General features: G+C 47.6%; 1 protein-coding gene across 11 annotated transcripts in view; it reads right to left on the bottom strand.

Annotated features, from left to right (window-relative positions):
* The window catches only part of MAP4 (microtubule associated protein 4), a 154,126-nt gene that overhangs the window by 123,522 nt on the left and 16,678 nt on the right, over nt 1-13,926 (bottom strand). For 8 of the 11 annotated variants that reach the window (XM_065630292.1, XM_065630293.1, XM_065630295.1 and 5 more), the window contains exon 2: nt 4,008-4,061. The gene's annotated coding sequence lies outside the window, so the exon portion shown is untranslated. The other 3 variants (XM_065630288.1, XM_065630287.1, XM_065630289.1) reach the window with 3 other exon arrangements.

Here is a 13,926-nt window from a genome sequence, read left to right as displayed (position 1 = left end):
ACGCCAGGCTCTGTAACAAAAGCCCACGACAGCCACAGCCTGAGGTCCACTGAACTGCTTAGAGCCCTCAGACAGCTGAGCCTCCTTCCTCCGGAGCTGTCAGACAAATACATGTGATCATTGCAGCCTCTCCATTATCTTGTGCCGGTTTTACTGACAAAACTCCTGCCCAACTAAGAAAGAGACCAACACAAGCTACTGGTGACCCAACTGGAACCAGCAGATCCACCTTTAGGAAACAACCCTCAGAAATAACTGCAAACGCCAGTCTGGGACAAAACACACTCACACCACTGCTCTGAGTTTTTAGTTTTTCTTCTAAGAAAGGTGCTCCAATGCCACAAGCAGATGAAAGCTGACTTAGTTCAAGCAGAACGGTGCCCGTTATCTGGTTCAAGGTTTGGGGGAGCAGAGAGAACCCAAGATGGGCTGTTGGCCAATGTTCAGGCTGGAGAAAACGCCAACAGGAGCTCCAGCGAGAGGCCTCGTGTCACCTCCCAGTCCCAGGGAACGTATCTGAACGCTCCTTTCTGAACCGAGGCAACGCAGAGCAGTTCCCACCTTCCCAAACGAGTGCAGGAAGCCAGCAGACGAGGAAGGGAGTAGCTGCTGCACTTCAACCACTATTGTATTTACATTTCCGTACTCTTGATAACAAATACATTCAACCGCGGCTGAAAAACAAGGCATTGGTTAGCAAACAAAAGCTGAGCTTTCCTGAAAGAAAGAGCAATAAAAGAAATGTCAGGTCTGGCCGTGGTGTTATCAGGTACAGTCTCTGAGTTTCTTTAGAGAATGATTCAGTCCCTCACCGCAGGTACGGCGGCAACCCCGGGAGCACGTGTTGTGCCCTTTGACACAGGCAGCTCCCCCGCCAGAAAGGGACCGAGAAGGGGACCAAGTAGATAATTGTTTACTGTGCTACTAAAAAACCCCCACTTTTTAAATCTGTTTTTAATTCAAAGAAAGGAATCACAGAATGTTAGGGATTGGAAGGGACCTCAAAAGATCATCTAGTCCAATCCCCCCACCAGGGCAGGAACACCCAGGTGAGGTTACACAGGAAGGCGTCCAGGCGGGTTTTGAATGTCTCCAGAGAAGGAGACTCCGCAACCTCCCTGGGCAGCCTGTTCCAGTGTTCCGTCACCCTGACTGAGAAGAAGTTTCTTCTCAAATTTAAGTGGAACCTCTTGTGTTCCAGCTTGAACCCATTACCCCTTGTCTTACTGTTAGTTGTCACTGAGAAGAGCCTGGCTCCATCCTCATGACACCCACCCTTTATATATTTATAAACATTAATGAGGAATTTAATCTCTTTAGGGAAGCCAAACCGTATGTGGTAAATGACACAGGAGCGTTACCTTCTTTCCAAGGGCTCTTTCAATTCAAGGGCTGAACCCTGAAGTTCTGCTCTTGGCATTCTCAGCCTAGAAGGTCAGCACGTGCTTCCTCCACCCCTTTTAAAAGGGTGGGTGATAACGCACCAGCGCCTCCCCCAGCAACGGCAGAATCCCGGGGAGGACGCGCAGCCCCTGGGTTTGCTCAGGGGCAGGGGCAGCTCTTTCTTATCTGGGCAGAACTGTGTGCTGGGGAGCAGGGGCTCTGCTGGCCCCACAGCTGTGTCAGCAGCAGCCCCAGCCGAGGGCACTTCTCAGCAGTAAAACTGATACTGCAGGCGGGGGTTGTGCGTGTTTCTTCCCAGCTAGAGCAGTTATACAAAAAAATATGAATTAATCCACCAGGTAATGTTTTTAGAAGTACTTTCTCGCCACCTGTACACGTGTAACCTACACAACAACCAAATGAATTTCCAGGTGCCACAACAGTCATGGTCGGTATTTGCAGTTTAACCAAGCAAGATGACCAAACACGCAACTGCGCTTGGTTAGAAGAGCTCAGAACAGAGCACGTAGGAAGAACCCATTTATTTCTGACGGACAGTCTGAGCCAAACAGGATTTTGGTCTTGTTTGGTACAGAACTGGAGACGTTCCCCGATGCGATTCCACACGGAGTGGGCAGGCAGAGCCGGCCCCACACTAACAATGGGAATTCCTGCTCCTCGGAGGATGCTGGGGAGGAAGCTGCCATCACTCACCCAGGCGCTTGGCGAGCACGGATTAAATGTTCCCGGATAAATTACTGCAGGAAGCATTTTTAGCTGCCGAATACAGTCTGTGGGAAACACCTGTTTGGTTTCCATGTCCTGAAAGCACCGAACAACAAATGTGGAGTGGTACAACGACATGTATTCCTGGGGCTCCGAGAGGCAGCTACGTTGTAGCTCTCATTTTTGGACAATAGAGAAAAGAAAGGAGGAAAATCAGCGAACTCATAGCAAACTCACCCCTTAGACAACTTGGGAGTTAATGACATGACCCAGCAAAATGGAAGTCGGACATCAATTCCAGACGTCCAAGGAGTCTGGCAGACATTAGGGTCGCATTGATCAGAGCTAAGTGACATGGAAAGGGGGGGAAAACAAGAAGTTCAAGCCCAGAACGTGCAGGAAGGGCGCTTACACACCGACATCACCTCTGCTCAGCTGCACACGCTGCTCAGTGCCACAGGACAAGGGGACCATCTGCCTGCCATGGCCCCTGTGAAAGGCACACACAGCACCCGGGGCACCTCCCTCCCCTCCAGCCCACCCAGGGGAGAAAAACCCTCTCGTTTGCTTTTGTTGTGACTTTTAGAGAAGGATTTCAGACAGTTTGGCTGTGCACAGTGCAAAGCAGCGGTGGTGTGGCTGCCCCAGCTGAGCCTGTCCCAGCCGTGTCGTGAATGGACACACAAGAGCATCAGCTGACTGAAAACACAGACCTTGGCGCCTCTGACATTATCTCTGCGCCTGCCATTTAAGGAGACTAAAAAAGGCATATTTAGGAACAATTTTATCCCGGAGCCATAACAGAGTTTCAGCAGGCACGCAAGGCTACTGTCACATCAAGACAGTTTTAGGAAACCCCAGTAGATAGAGCTGGCAATGTACAAACAAGCTGTAATTGAATTGTATCCATCTGGCTCCTCTGTGTTCTTCGCAGCCGGGCACCTTTGGATGGCACGGACAGAACAGCTCGGTCATTCCTGGGCAGCCTGTGCCCTGCGTTTCCTTGGGTTACATTCTAAACTACCTTCAGGTTAAGGCAGGAGGAAGTATTAATATTAATTAGGGGAGTAAACAGGGTGATAGCGCTCCCAGGAAAAGGCAGGATTTGAGAACGATCACTGTCAGCTAATCCAGCTGCGATGCAGAGACACCGGCTCCCTCGATCCATATAAACACCACGAAAAAATTGCAATTCCTTCACTGAAACAAGCTATGTGAGCACTTGTACCTCACATATTCTCAGCATACAGACCTGAGGACAGACTCCAGTCCAAGCAGCGTTACAGTGCCTTCCACACGGGGAGGCAGGACGAGAAACTAACGATCCACTGCTCCAGGCTGCCCACAGACCAGAGCAGACTTGGGTTTTAATTACTCTAGTTTGCTCATTTTAATCTTCTGTATTCCTCTTACTCTGATAAGAAGGTTTCAGTGCCCAAGTTAAACAAGACGTCTGCCCTTTGGAGCAGAAAAAGCAAGAAAAGAAGGTCTAAGTGGCCAGAAACGACATCCCTGGGGTGACACCCCAGCCCTGCTCTCTCAAATAGAAGCAGGGGAACATTAGGACCTTTAATAAATACCCAAAAGGATGCAAAAAGACCAGTAAATGGAGTGTTTAACATAAAAGAATGGAAAGGTAAGTGCATTTCAGCAATGTTTGTTCAAAGAACTCTGAATAATGCCTTTTACAGCCACGGGGACACTCCCAGAGCCCATGAGACAGCCCGTCCCAGCCAGGCTTTGCTCCTGAGCCTCCCAGAGATGGGCACAGTTCATACCTCCAGACAGCAGCTGGATTTCCCACAGCAGATGGAGTTCCAGCGTGTGCACACAGATGTATCAAACCTTTGCTTTTAATTCAAGATTTGGTGTTGTGTCGTCAGAAGAGCAGTTCATACCTCAAAAGCAGACGTTCCCTCTGGTGGGTCCTTCAGTCCTCAGAAGCTGCTTATCTGCAAAACACAAGGCAGCCAGAGTTAAAGGACAGCCCGCAATGAGAGCACTTGGAGGTCAGCTTACTAGGGATGGCCAGGACATGATTTACGGTACTCAAAATTGACTGAGTCTTGAGAAATTCTGCTCCGGCCCCAGCACAGCCACCAGGCAGCTTGTGTAATGTCCAGGAGCACCACGAGTCTATCTGGCGGGTACTAGTTCACATCAACGCTTGCTCGAGCTATTAAGGATACGCCATGAAAACTGTGAGCAACTTTTCCCTCCTCATGCATCTTAACAGCTCTTTACAAACACCTCATTAAAGCTTCCGAGCGGACCCTCTTGCAAAGTTTTTAAACCCATTCACAAGGCAAAACCAACAGGTATTGCTGGATGTGTTACTCAGCTGGAGTACGTATGCTGTATTCTTTTAAGGATTACATTAATTATACTTGGAGTAATATCGTAAAGGGATCTTGTTAAAAAAAAAAAAAAAAAAAACACACACACGCAAGAGTTGTATTTCATTTGCACACATCAGACTGTTTTCGGAGCATTTTCCGTTATTTCAGTGAAGTTATAACCACCAGCTTTACCAGGGAACCACCTCCTTATCTACTGAGCGTTGTGTCCCAAATTATTCTACACAATATTTTACACTTTGTTCATTATGCTTCTTTATTGTGAAACAAGTGTATCTACAAAAAAAAAACCACACACACCTATCAAAATACTCCTCCTTATCCTCTCCATTTAGTTTATATTCGTTTCCACGGAGCATGAAGTATCTCAGTCCACATGGAGAAACACCCAAGCCGTTCTCCAGCGTAACCCAGCCACTCTCAGCACAGAACGGCCCCTCGGTACCTGTTCGGTAACGCAAACTCGGCCACCAGCGCTTGCTCCGCTGCATACGTGGAACATAAGTGTCAGTTAAATGAGAAAAAACAGGGAAAATACTATCACTGCAGCTTTAGGAAGTGGTAAAGCACTGAGGACTGAGAAAAACCTTCCGCAATAGTCTCGTTCCCTTCAGAAAGGGAGTTCCTAAGTGAACTGAGGGATGGAGAAATATCTTGGGCGTGACTGAGATGCACGAGTGTCCTGGATGAGCTCTGGCTGGTGTGGCAATGCTAACGCTGCCCTTTCCAACAGGAGCGAGCTCCAACACACGGCACAAACGCCTCGTTTCTTTTTCTACCCCAGGACCTGCAGTTTAGCCCCCCCATGATCAATGGGGGCATCAGGGCCCCATTCCATTAGAGCTCACCCCACCTGTTGCTGTGAGCCCACCGGGTGATCAGACTGTCACACCAGATATTCCAGCATCTTTGCATTGAAAACAATAAAGTTTATTTGCTAAGGAAAAAAAAAATAAAAACCAAACACACAGCCCTATCTTTTGCAGCAGAACAAAGAAAATGAGAAGTATTTGTTGGTTTTTTTAGCGCTGGGCATTGCAACTCCGTCCAAATGGGGCAGCGCTGGATCAACCAGGGAAGTCAAATCCACCAGCGTGTTCGTCTGGCAAACACATTTCTTCCCTTGATAAACACGCAGCTCTAGCTGCTCTTTAAATAAACCTGAAGAATTCCTGCACTGCCACGGTGGGCTGAACTACCCCAAGTGTAAAGATCGCTTCTTCCTTAAGCACGGGGCATTCTTGACTGACAAGCAGAATCGCTACATAATCTTTCTTATCGCAATTAGTCAGATTTGCTAAAATGGCAGGTGTGGCTGCAAAGATTCCTGTGCACTGGGTCTTGCAGGAGTCGGAGATCGACTCCACCTGGTCCCCTCACCTAATGAATCGGGGGAGAGTCCAACCACTTAGAGAAGTGCTGCTGAAGAGAAGGTACAAAAAGAAATAAAAGTTATCACCTGGCCAGCAAATACTGACTTATGTTCCACTATGAGCTGTAATTGTTTTCCATTTTGGAGGAATATTACTGGAAACTGTTTTAATGCTAGAGTCATCTGTCCATCCATTGCAACCCTGATTCCAAGTTTGCAACTTTATTTCTCGCCGGCACAATTTTGATGCAAGTGCCACTGCAAAGCAACACCAGCGAGGACGAGCAGTCTATAATCTCATTCACCACACCCGCCCTGGATTTTTATCTCCCTCCGCTATCAGAAACAGGCCATGCCTCATATACAGTCCCATCACATTTGCTGGCCAGTAAGATCCAGTTCCACATCCTGCACCAGAACTTCTTGTTCCTCAGCTCTTCTGCTTCCCAAGCTCCTCACGCTTTTGTTACTACACATTTCAATGGCTTCCCTACCTTCGCCCAGTTTTGTACACAGCTGGTTTTATTTTTCCCCCACCGAATTGCTTTCATCCCCCTAATACACCAAACCGCTTTCCTCTTACTCCCGTTCCTGCACCTCCTGTTCCCTCTCACCTGAGAGCCTGTCGAACCCACTCCATCCATAATACAAAAGCTATTCTGAAGTGTCCCGAAAGCACATACATATTTCAGGGCCAACATTAACGATGCGTTTACTTATTTATAATTTGGAAGGTTCTTACCGCCTTAAGTAGCAACTATTTTTGTCCCTGCCAGTCTCCGGGGGCCCTTTGGGGATGGAGGAAACTCCCACCTTGGCCCACAAGAAACGCAGGCAGCTCACCTTGAAAACCACCCAAAACCAGCGCGAGGAGGCGACTCCCCCGCAGCCACCTCACCGGGTTGTCATGATTACAGAGTCTAGTCCCAATAATTTATATGTTCTGCATGAACAGTGTTTGCCTCCAGCTGCGTTTCTCTTGCTGTCCTGCCAAAGAGAGAGATACCGGAGCAAACCTCCCGTTTTGTGCAGGATTATCGCTCTTACCCAGCTAGACACACTGCACTCCAGTGCAGTTACGTTTCTAACAGGAGGAATGTGCCAATTCTCCCATCAGATGCCTCCACGTGCTCCCTCTGTTTCTCTAAACAAGCACCACTCTGTTTCCTCATCCCCAAATTCAGGAGGCAGTGTTTCCCATCTCCCGGCAGAACAAGCCACTCAATCTTTTCGCTTCCTCTTGTCTCTCACCCTTTCATACTTGGTTTGCAAATCTCGAGCTGAACAGCTGCCTTTAAATAGCTCCCCGTCTCCAATCCGCATGGGGCACGAGGAGCCGGGCGGGCGGCGCACGCAGCTCCGGATTCCGCAGGAAAGCAGCGTCACGTTGTCAAATACCATGGGGCAAAGGCAACGGCTCGGAAACCCTGAGCTATATATACATGGGCGCCGCGAAACCCAGAGATTAAAGCATCTCAGGTTCTCATCCCAGCCCTTTCCCGAAGGAATAATGCTCACAGCAAGTTAATTCCAACACTCTGACACAAGGAAAACCACCTTTAGAGCCACAAGCCCCTGTCTCAGCTCCTTGCCCATAACAGAACTCACCAAGATCCTAACATGATCATTTATTCTCAAATATATAGTGGACTTTTTGTTGAGCATCAAATTCCTGTCCGCACACTTGCACGAGGCATCTCAGAAAAGCTGAGAGTATTTGCAAGAGACTGGGCTTGGATTGGATTCTAGGCCTTAGAGTCGAGGTTCCCCCGGGACAGAAGGAAAGTGCTGCAGTTAAACTAATAATTTAGAGAGTCTTCCAAACACAAGATGGAGTTCCACTGAACTCCAAGAGTGAATCATCTTCTAGGGAAATATTCATGCGCAGCGAGCCTGGCTTTCCCAGCAGTCACGCAACGCTGAGCGCTCGCAGAAAGACCATGCTTCCTGCTGCACGGAACACGGAGGGATAAAAGTCCTCAACTGGAAAGCAAGAGGATACTCTGTGCTAAGATCCACATTTCATCCTCATTAAAGACGACAGGCTTTAACAAACGGTCTTCTGCAGCAACTCAGGTTGACAAGGTTAAAAAGCAGCGAGGTTCATACAGTCAGACAGTGAATCAGCAGCTGCACAAGTGTCGCTGTTTTTATAGCACAGCGGATTTTCGTACGTCAAGCAAAAATTGAATAAGGCAACAACGGGCAATGACTGGGGAAAGCTGAAAGAGTGACTCTCAGATTGGCAACTCACCAGTGTCAGAGACCGAGCAAGGACCTTCCAGAACAATCCCCAAAGGCTGGACAGTGCAAGAAATGCTCATTAAGGGGTGAGCCCTTCGGTTCGTTACCGTAAAACCAAAGAGCCTGGGGAGGGTGGAAGCAAATAGTCAACTGCACATGAAACCACCACAAGAACGCTGAGATTAAATACTTTGACAGAAACAATCTTTAAATCTTTCTATAGATCTTTTAGATTTGTCTAAACATTAAAAAAACACCACCCAGCACACTTAACAAACAAACATCCAGGTTCACAAAAAGAAAAAACAAAAGCACACAAACCAAAAACCAAGGCAGAAAATGCCCTTAGGGAGAAACAATGAAGCCCATTCCTCCGCAGTAGAAGCTCAATAAAAAAAGTGATTTAAGCCAGACCGAAGTATCTCTTTCAAGAGCTGTGCTGCTAACAGAACAAATTAGCCATCATTAGCTCTGGCGGTTGCGTTCCCGCAGCTCCTCCAGCTCTGGTGCCAGCAGCTCCAGTTTGGGTTCAGAACGTTCACATTTCAGGAGCCCGGTGATTTCTGACCATGTCCTTCCATGAACACCGACGTGTAAGAAAAACTGCCTCTCACATTCAAGTTTAATCCTCTCCTGAAAGATTTATTTTTGGAACCATTCACTGAACAGTAAGCCGCCAGCCTAGCCAAATTACAGCTAAAAATAAAGGTATTAAGAATTCCGGAATTCTTCTTCCTGTTAGATCTAATCGATACAGCTCCGCTGGGACTCCTGTCATACACCTTATGTGTCAAAGCACAGGCCCACGCAGCCTGCCATCTTTTTTGGATAGGACAGACCCGAGGTAGACATTTTTAATGATCTGAGATGTTATGGAGATTCATAAAGATTCAGTTGCATGTGCGTTAGAAAAAGGAGCAGTAAGACCCCCAGTCAAGTTGTGAACTGTGACTGAGATAGGAACACGCTTGAGTTAAACTGAATTCCTCAGCTGGGGCTGAACACTAATGATCGCTTGAGGAGAAAAAGCAGCTTTCATTATTCAAATGCCACTTGCCCTCTAATGAGAGGCTGCTGAGCCGATTGCGCGTCCTGCAATCACCGGCGAACGCAGAGGTGACGTCCCCGCCAGGATGTTGGATGTTCAATGTCAGCGCGGGCTCCACGGGACCGGAAGGGGCCACGGTCACACTTGTACAGTCTGACTCTTCCATCCAGGGTGGCCACACGCAAACAGCTCTTGGGAACGGCCCTGGTCCGTGCTGGCTCAACAGCATCCACCAGATTTGCCCTAAAGCCACAGATTGCAACAGGAAATCTTCTAAAAACCAAACCGCACAGATGCTGTCTCCCAGCGCTACCAGAAGTCACCAAGTACCATGTAATTCCCTCGCACAGGTACAGTCAGAGATGCCAGACTGTGAGCAGCTTTTACTTCAATTGTTTGGGTGTTCCCGTCAGCCCAGCTCCCTGGGAACTCCAGCAGTCCGGCCCAAAGAACACGGCACTGAGAAAGGCTCCCCAGCCCGCTGCTGTCAGAAACAGGGTTGTTTGCAAGGTCTTACCTCTCAATGCTTTTTTCACAAGTAAATAAACAACAGACAAGTCATTATCATTTTCGCTGGTCTTTAGAAAGCCTCTCTGCTCTGGCTAGTTCTTTTTATCTAAACCTCACGCCTGGCACATCCGTTTTCCACAGGTTACTCCTCAGGAGCTCAGCGTGGACAACCACTCACTCTCCACACGTTCTCCTCTTCCCCTTCCCAGCACAGGTCACCCACCCATAACATCACCTAAAATACACGGCTATTTCCAGCCCAGCTCCCTCCCCACCACCCTGGTTCAATTCTTACACTTTTAAAAAGGTTGGGTAACACAAGTGGAACTGCGAGGTGACCACACGTTTTCAGCAGCGTCCAACCCACGACTGCCAGCTCTGTAACCTGAACCACCACTGAGCTGCGGGGCTGCCCAGATCCTCCTGCTCTCTGAGCTGCCCACATCCTCGTCTCATCCTCCACACAGCCAAACATGTTACTCCAGCTGCTGCATTTCTCAACTGCGCGGACAGTCTTGGCCTCACTTTGCAGAAGAACTTCTTTGAGCTCAGTCCCCTTCATGCCACAGTTAACGCTTCATTTTTGCTCCAGAGGCAGCCAGACACCGTTTCAGACACAGCTAAGGAGGACGAGGAAGGGCCATAAGGCTTCTAGCTCCAAGTCATAAAAGGCACTGAGGTCCCAAGCCCAGCAAACAAGCCTCAAGGAGGTTTATCAGTAGATATCATGCTGTTCAACACGTAAAATGAAAAGCATCCTCCTCTTCCTCATTCCGTCCCCAGCAGTGCAGCAGTACAGAACACCGTCGCTGTCCCACAGCCTCCTCTGGCACATCTGGAGACGGTTCGAGAACAGGGCTCTTCGTTTCCTTTCTGCTGTCCCAGATGCTAAACTCGCGCTGCGCAGACCAAAGAGCCAGAGCGGTCAGTGATGCAAATCTAAAAATATACCATGAGTGTGTATCAAATACACCCAGCTGCTGGATGGAGAGCCCCATGACCTCATCTGGGCTGTGAGACGCAGTCTTGCCTTGGGGAAGGAAAAGCAAGAAGGAAGTTGCAGGTGCCAACAGCAATTTTACCAAATTAGACCAGATTAAGTGTTGTCTGTGGTGTCAGCTAGTGCACTAGCATGGGCAAACGAGTAAGGAGCCTGGATTCCCCATCTCTTTGGGCCCTCGCAGACTGGCTGAGTGGTGACACGTTAGCACGGCGGGAGCTTTAGAGCAAAGCAGTGGTTGGAGGAGAATTCCGAACCGTATCTGACATTTTACCATTGTAAGCAAGCATGAAAATTCATGAGACCACCATCTACTCCTGTTTCCAAGGCTGATGCCTGCCAGCTTTCAAAAGTGCCAGAGCTGCCTGTTAATGTCCCCTCACTTATACTCAAGGTGTCACAATCCTCCGGAGGAAGCGCAGGATGGAGAGGGTGACACCGCAGGGACAGCAGCAACAAGGTCACTGCACAGGGACAGCACTAAGGGACTTCACTGAGCGCTTCAGGGCCCCGCACATCTTCAAACACCACCTACCAACCCATCAGAATGGTTAAAAGAGCCATCCAGAGAACAGCGTGTGCTCCCTACGTTGAGGTTTACGTGGAGCTTGTGGATGGGTTTTACAGGGACCTGGGGACTCAGATGTGGCACCACTGTTGATCTGCGCTTCTCTACTGCCCCGTCTTGACCCTGAACTACCTTCAAGACAGAGAGATTTAGGATATATTTAATTTTTCGATTTTCAGTTTGCAAACTTATCGATGACAATATTTTTCACATGGAATGCTTTGGAGATACAGGAAAAAAGAAAAAAAACACCAAAAAAACATCACCACCACCCATCAAGTACCAAAATGAAGCAGAATGCACGGTGGCAGACTGAGTGGCACCCTGGGTTCGAAGCTCTGAAAGTACACGTTATTTAGTTAAAAAACAGACACACATACAACACCAAAACCATAAGATACTCGAGGAAAAGGCCACCTATCTAGATCCAATTCTCATGCCCAGATGTGCTCGAAATAAACACCAGTATCCCAGCAAATCAGTTTGACAGGTTTAATAACCTGTGTGTTTTAGGTTAAATATTTAAGCTGTTTAGGAACATTTCAAAGGAACTGAAGCAGGCATTAAATACGCCCTTAAAAACCAGTCACACCACCACTCCAGTGGGTGAAAAAGACTAAGATGAATCCACACGACAGCAAATTCAGTATCTCCTTTGTTTACGGTGCTATATTTTATGAACTAGTTGCTCTTTAGAGATTTAATTCTGGAAGCAGCTCTGAGTTAAGGCCACACATTTCCATAGCAAACACCAGGACAGAGCTTCCATCATGGCTCTATATTCTATTTACTGTCCTCATCACGCTTTCAGAGACAACAGGCAGCAACATTTCCAAGAGACAGAGATGCTCGTCCCTTCCATATAACAGGGCATCCAAGGAAATTTCTCTGCTTTCTCGAGGGGCAAAATGGCAGCAAGAAACACAAGGAGAAAAGGTGGGGGGGACAGGGGAACAAATAAAATACACACACATAAGACTCCTGCTGAAGTGCTAGAAATCAATGTGCTTTTCTGCTTGATTGTTGTGGAACGCGCTACTGATGGAAATGATAATTCCATGCCAAAATTCAGTAGTTACAAGTTACAGAACCTGATTTTCCTTTTACATTTTCCGTATCGATTTCCACATTAATTTTGGGACTGTTATTTAGCCAGTGATGATACAAAAGATGCATCATTAGCTCTTATTAGACAGAGAGAACACAACTTATTTTTAAGTGATGCCAGGCAGCAATGCAACTAGTACACGAAGGAATATATTAAGAAATGTAATATTGATTTTGCTTTGCACAAAGAGAACAGGTTTAGAGTCTCTGCATCATCAATAGATTTCTCTCTGCGCTCTCAAGAGCCAAAATGTTAATAAGGATCAGAAGGAGGCAGCCGTTCTTCTTCAAGCTAAAAAGGAGTCACGGCTGTTTGGTAGCACAGACACTACATGCTTTACTTGATATCAAAATATTTGCTTCTAGACTAGAGGGCATCCTCTAATAGAAAAGTTAATGACACTCACAATAATTACAGACACAATGTAAAGTGTTAAAATCAATTAAAAGCAAGACCATTCCTAATATGACCATATTCCCAAGTTTTCAGAGGACTTGCTGCTCAAAAGCTTTACGTGGAGAAGACCAGATTCAGAACAACTCTGCAGGATCAGCGTCCCATGGTACCAAGGCTGCTGCCATGGGACGTTGTGACTGCACACGGGCTGTGCCAGGACCCCGCTGACACCCCAGCTGCGCAGAGCTCACCAGCGGAACATCCCACGTTCTCCCAGTTCCTTCGAGAGGACTCAAAACCCCATTTCCCCCACTCTGCGGGGACAGTGACAAGAGCCGAGGGCCGCGGCCAAGCCAGAGCTGGTCCCCAGGGATAGGCGGAGCTCAGAAGTTAGGCCGGCTCTGAGTGATCTGAACCACAGACCAACCTCTGCCACCACAGCAGCCAGCACTCGGGCGTTCAGAGGGTGCAGGGCAACAAGAGCAAACAAACATTCTGCCATTATTTCTCATCCAGCACCCACATTTCAGACTCCCAGCTAAAATCAGAGCAAGCAAGAGCAGATTTGTGCTCTCCAGTGTAGGCAGAAAGTGATACCTGTACCTGGTGAAAGGGAAGAAGGGAGATAAAGGTCAGAACCGTGTAGCCAGATATGGTTAAGATCATTAACAATTAGTTATTGGCCTTTGAGCTGGCATATCACATTGCCGAGGCATAAAGCCCAGCTCACCAAAGCTTCTGGAGTTAATGCTTGAGATGATATGAAAAAAAATAAAGTCCTGGCACAAAGGAAACTTGTGTCTCTCCCCAAGAGGAGCAGTCCTTGGGACTCGGATTGGAAAAAAAACAAACGGCTCAACCTGGAAAAGTTTCCCTTTTTCACAAGTGGGCTGAAAAACCAACCAGTCAGAATAAGACTGTTTGCAAGTGTCCACATATTCTGCATCAAAACTACGACTTCTATGGTTTTTACAACACAATATCACACCTTGGTGAATTCAAGACAGAAGTGGCTGGCCTTGAAATTACCTGTTAAATCCTGCAGATGTTATTGACAACTGTAGAAGAGTAATCAAGGTTTCTAAAGCTAACAAAAAATTACCTGGAACAGAGGAAGAACACTGATTCCCTATTACGCACCCACCTTCAAAAAAAGATTTGTTCAATTCAGTGTGAAAAAGTGGGATCAAGTCTTGGTACCCAACGTCAGATGC

The sequence above is a fragment of the Caloenas nicobarica genome, chromosome 2 (genome assembly GCF_036013445.1).
Source record: "Caloenas nicobarica isolate bCalNic1 chromosome 2, bCalNic1.hap1, whole genome shotgun sequence".
In the NCBI taxonomy this organism is placed as follows: domain Eukaryota; kingdom Metazoa; phylum Chordata; class Aves; order Columbiformes; family Columbidae; genus Caloenas; species Caloenas nicobarica.
Note: the sequence above shows the minus strand (reverse complement) of the source record. Positions and strands in the feature narration are given on the sequence as shown.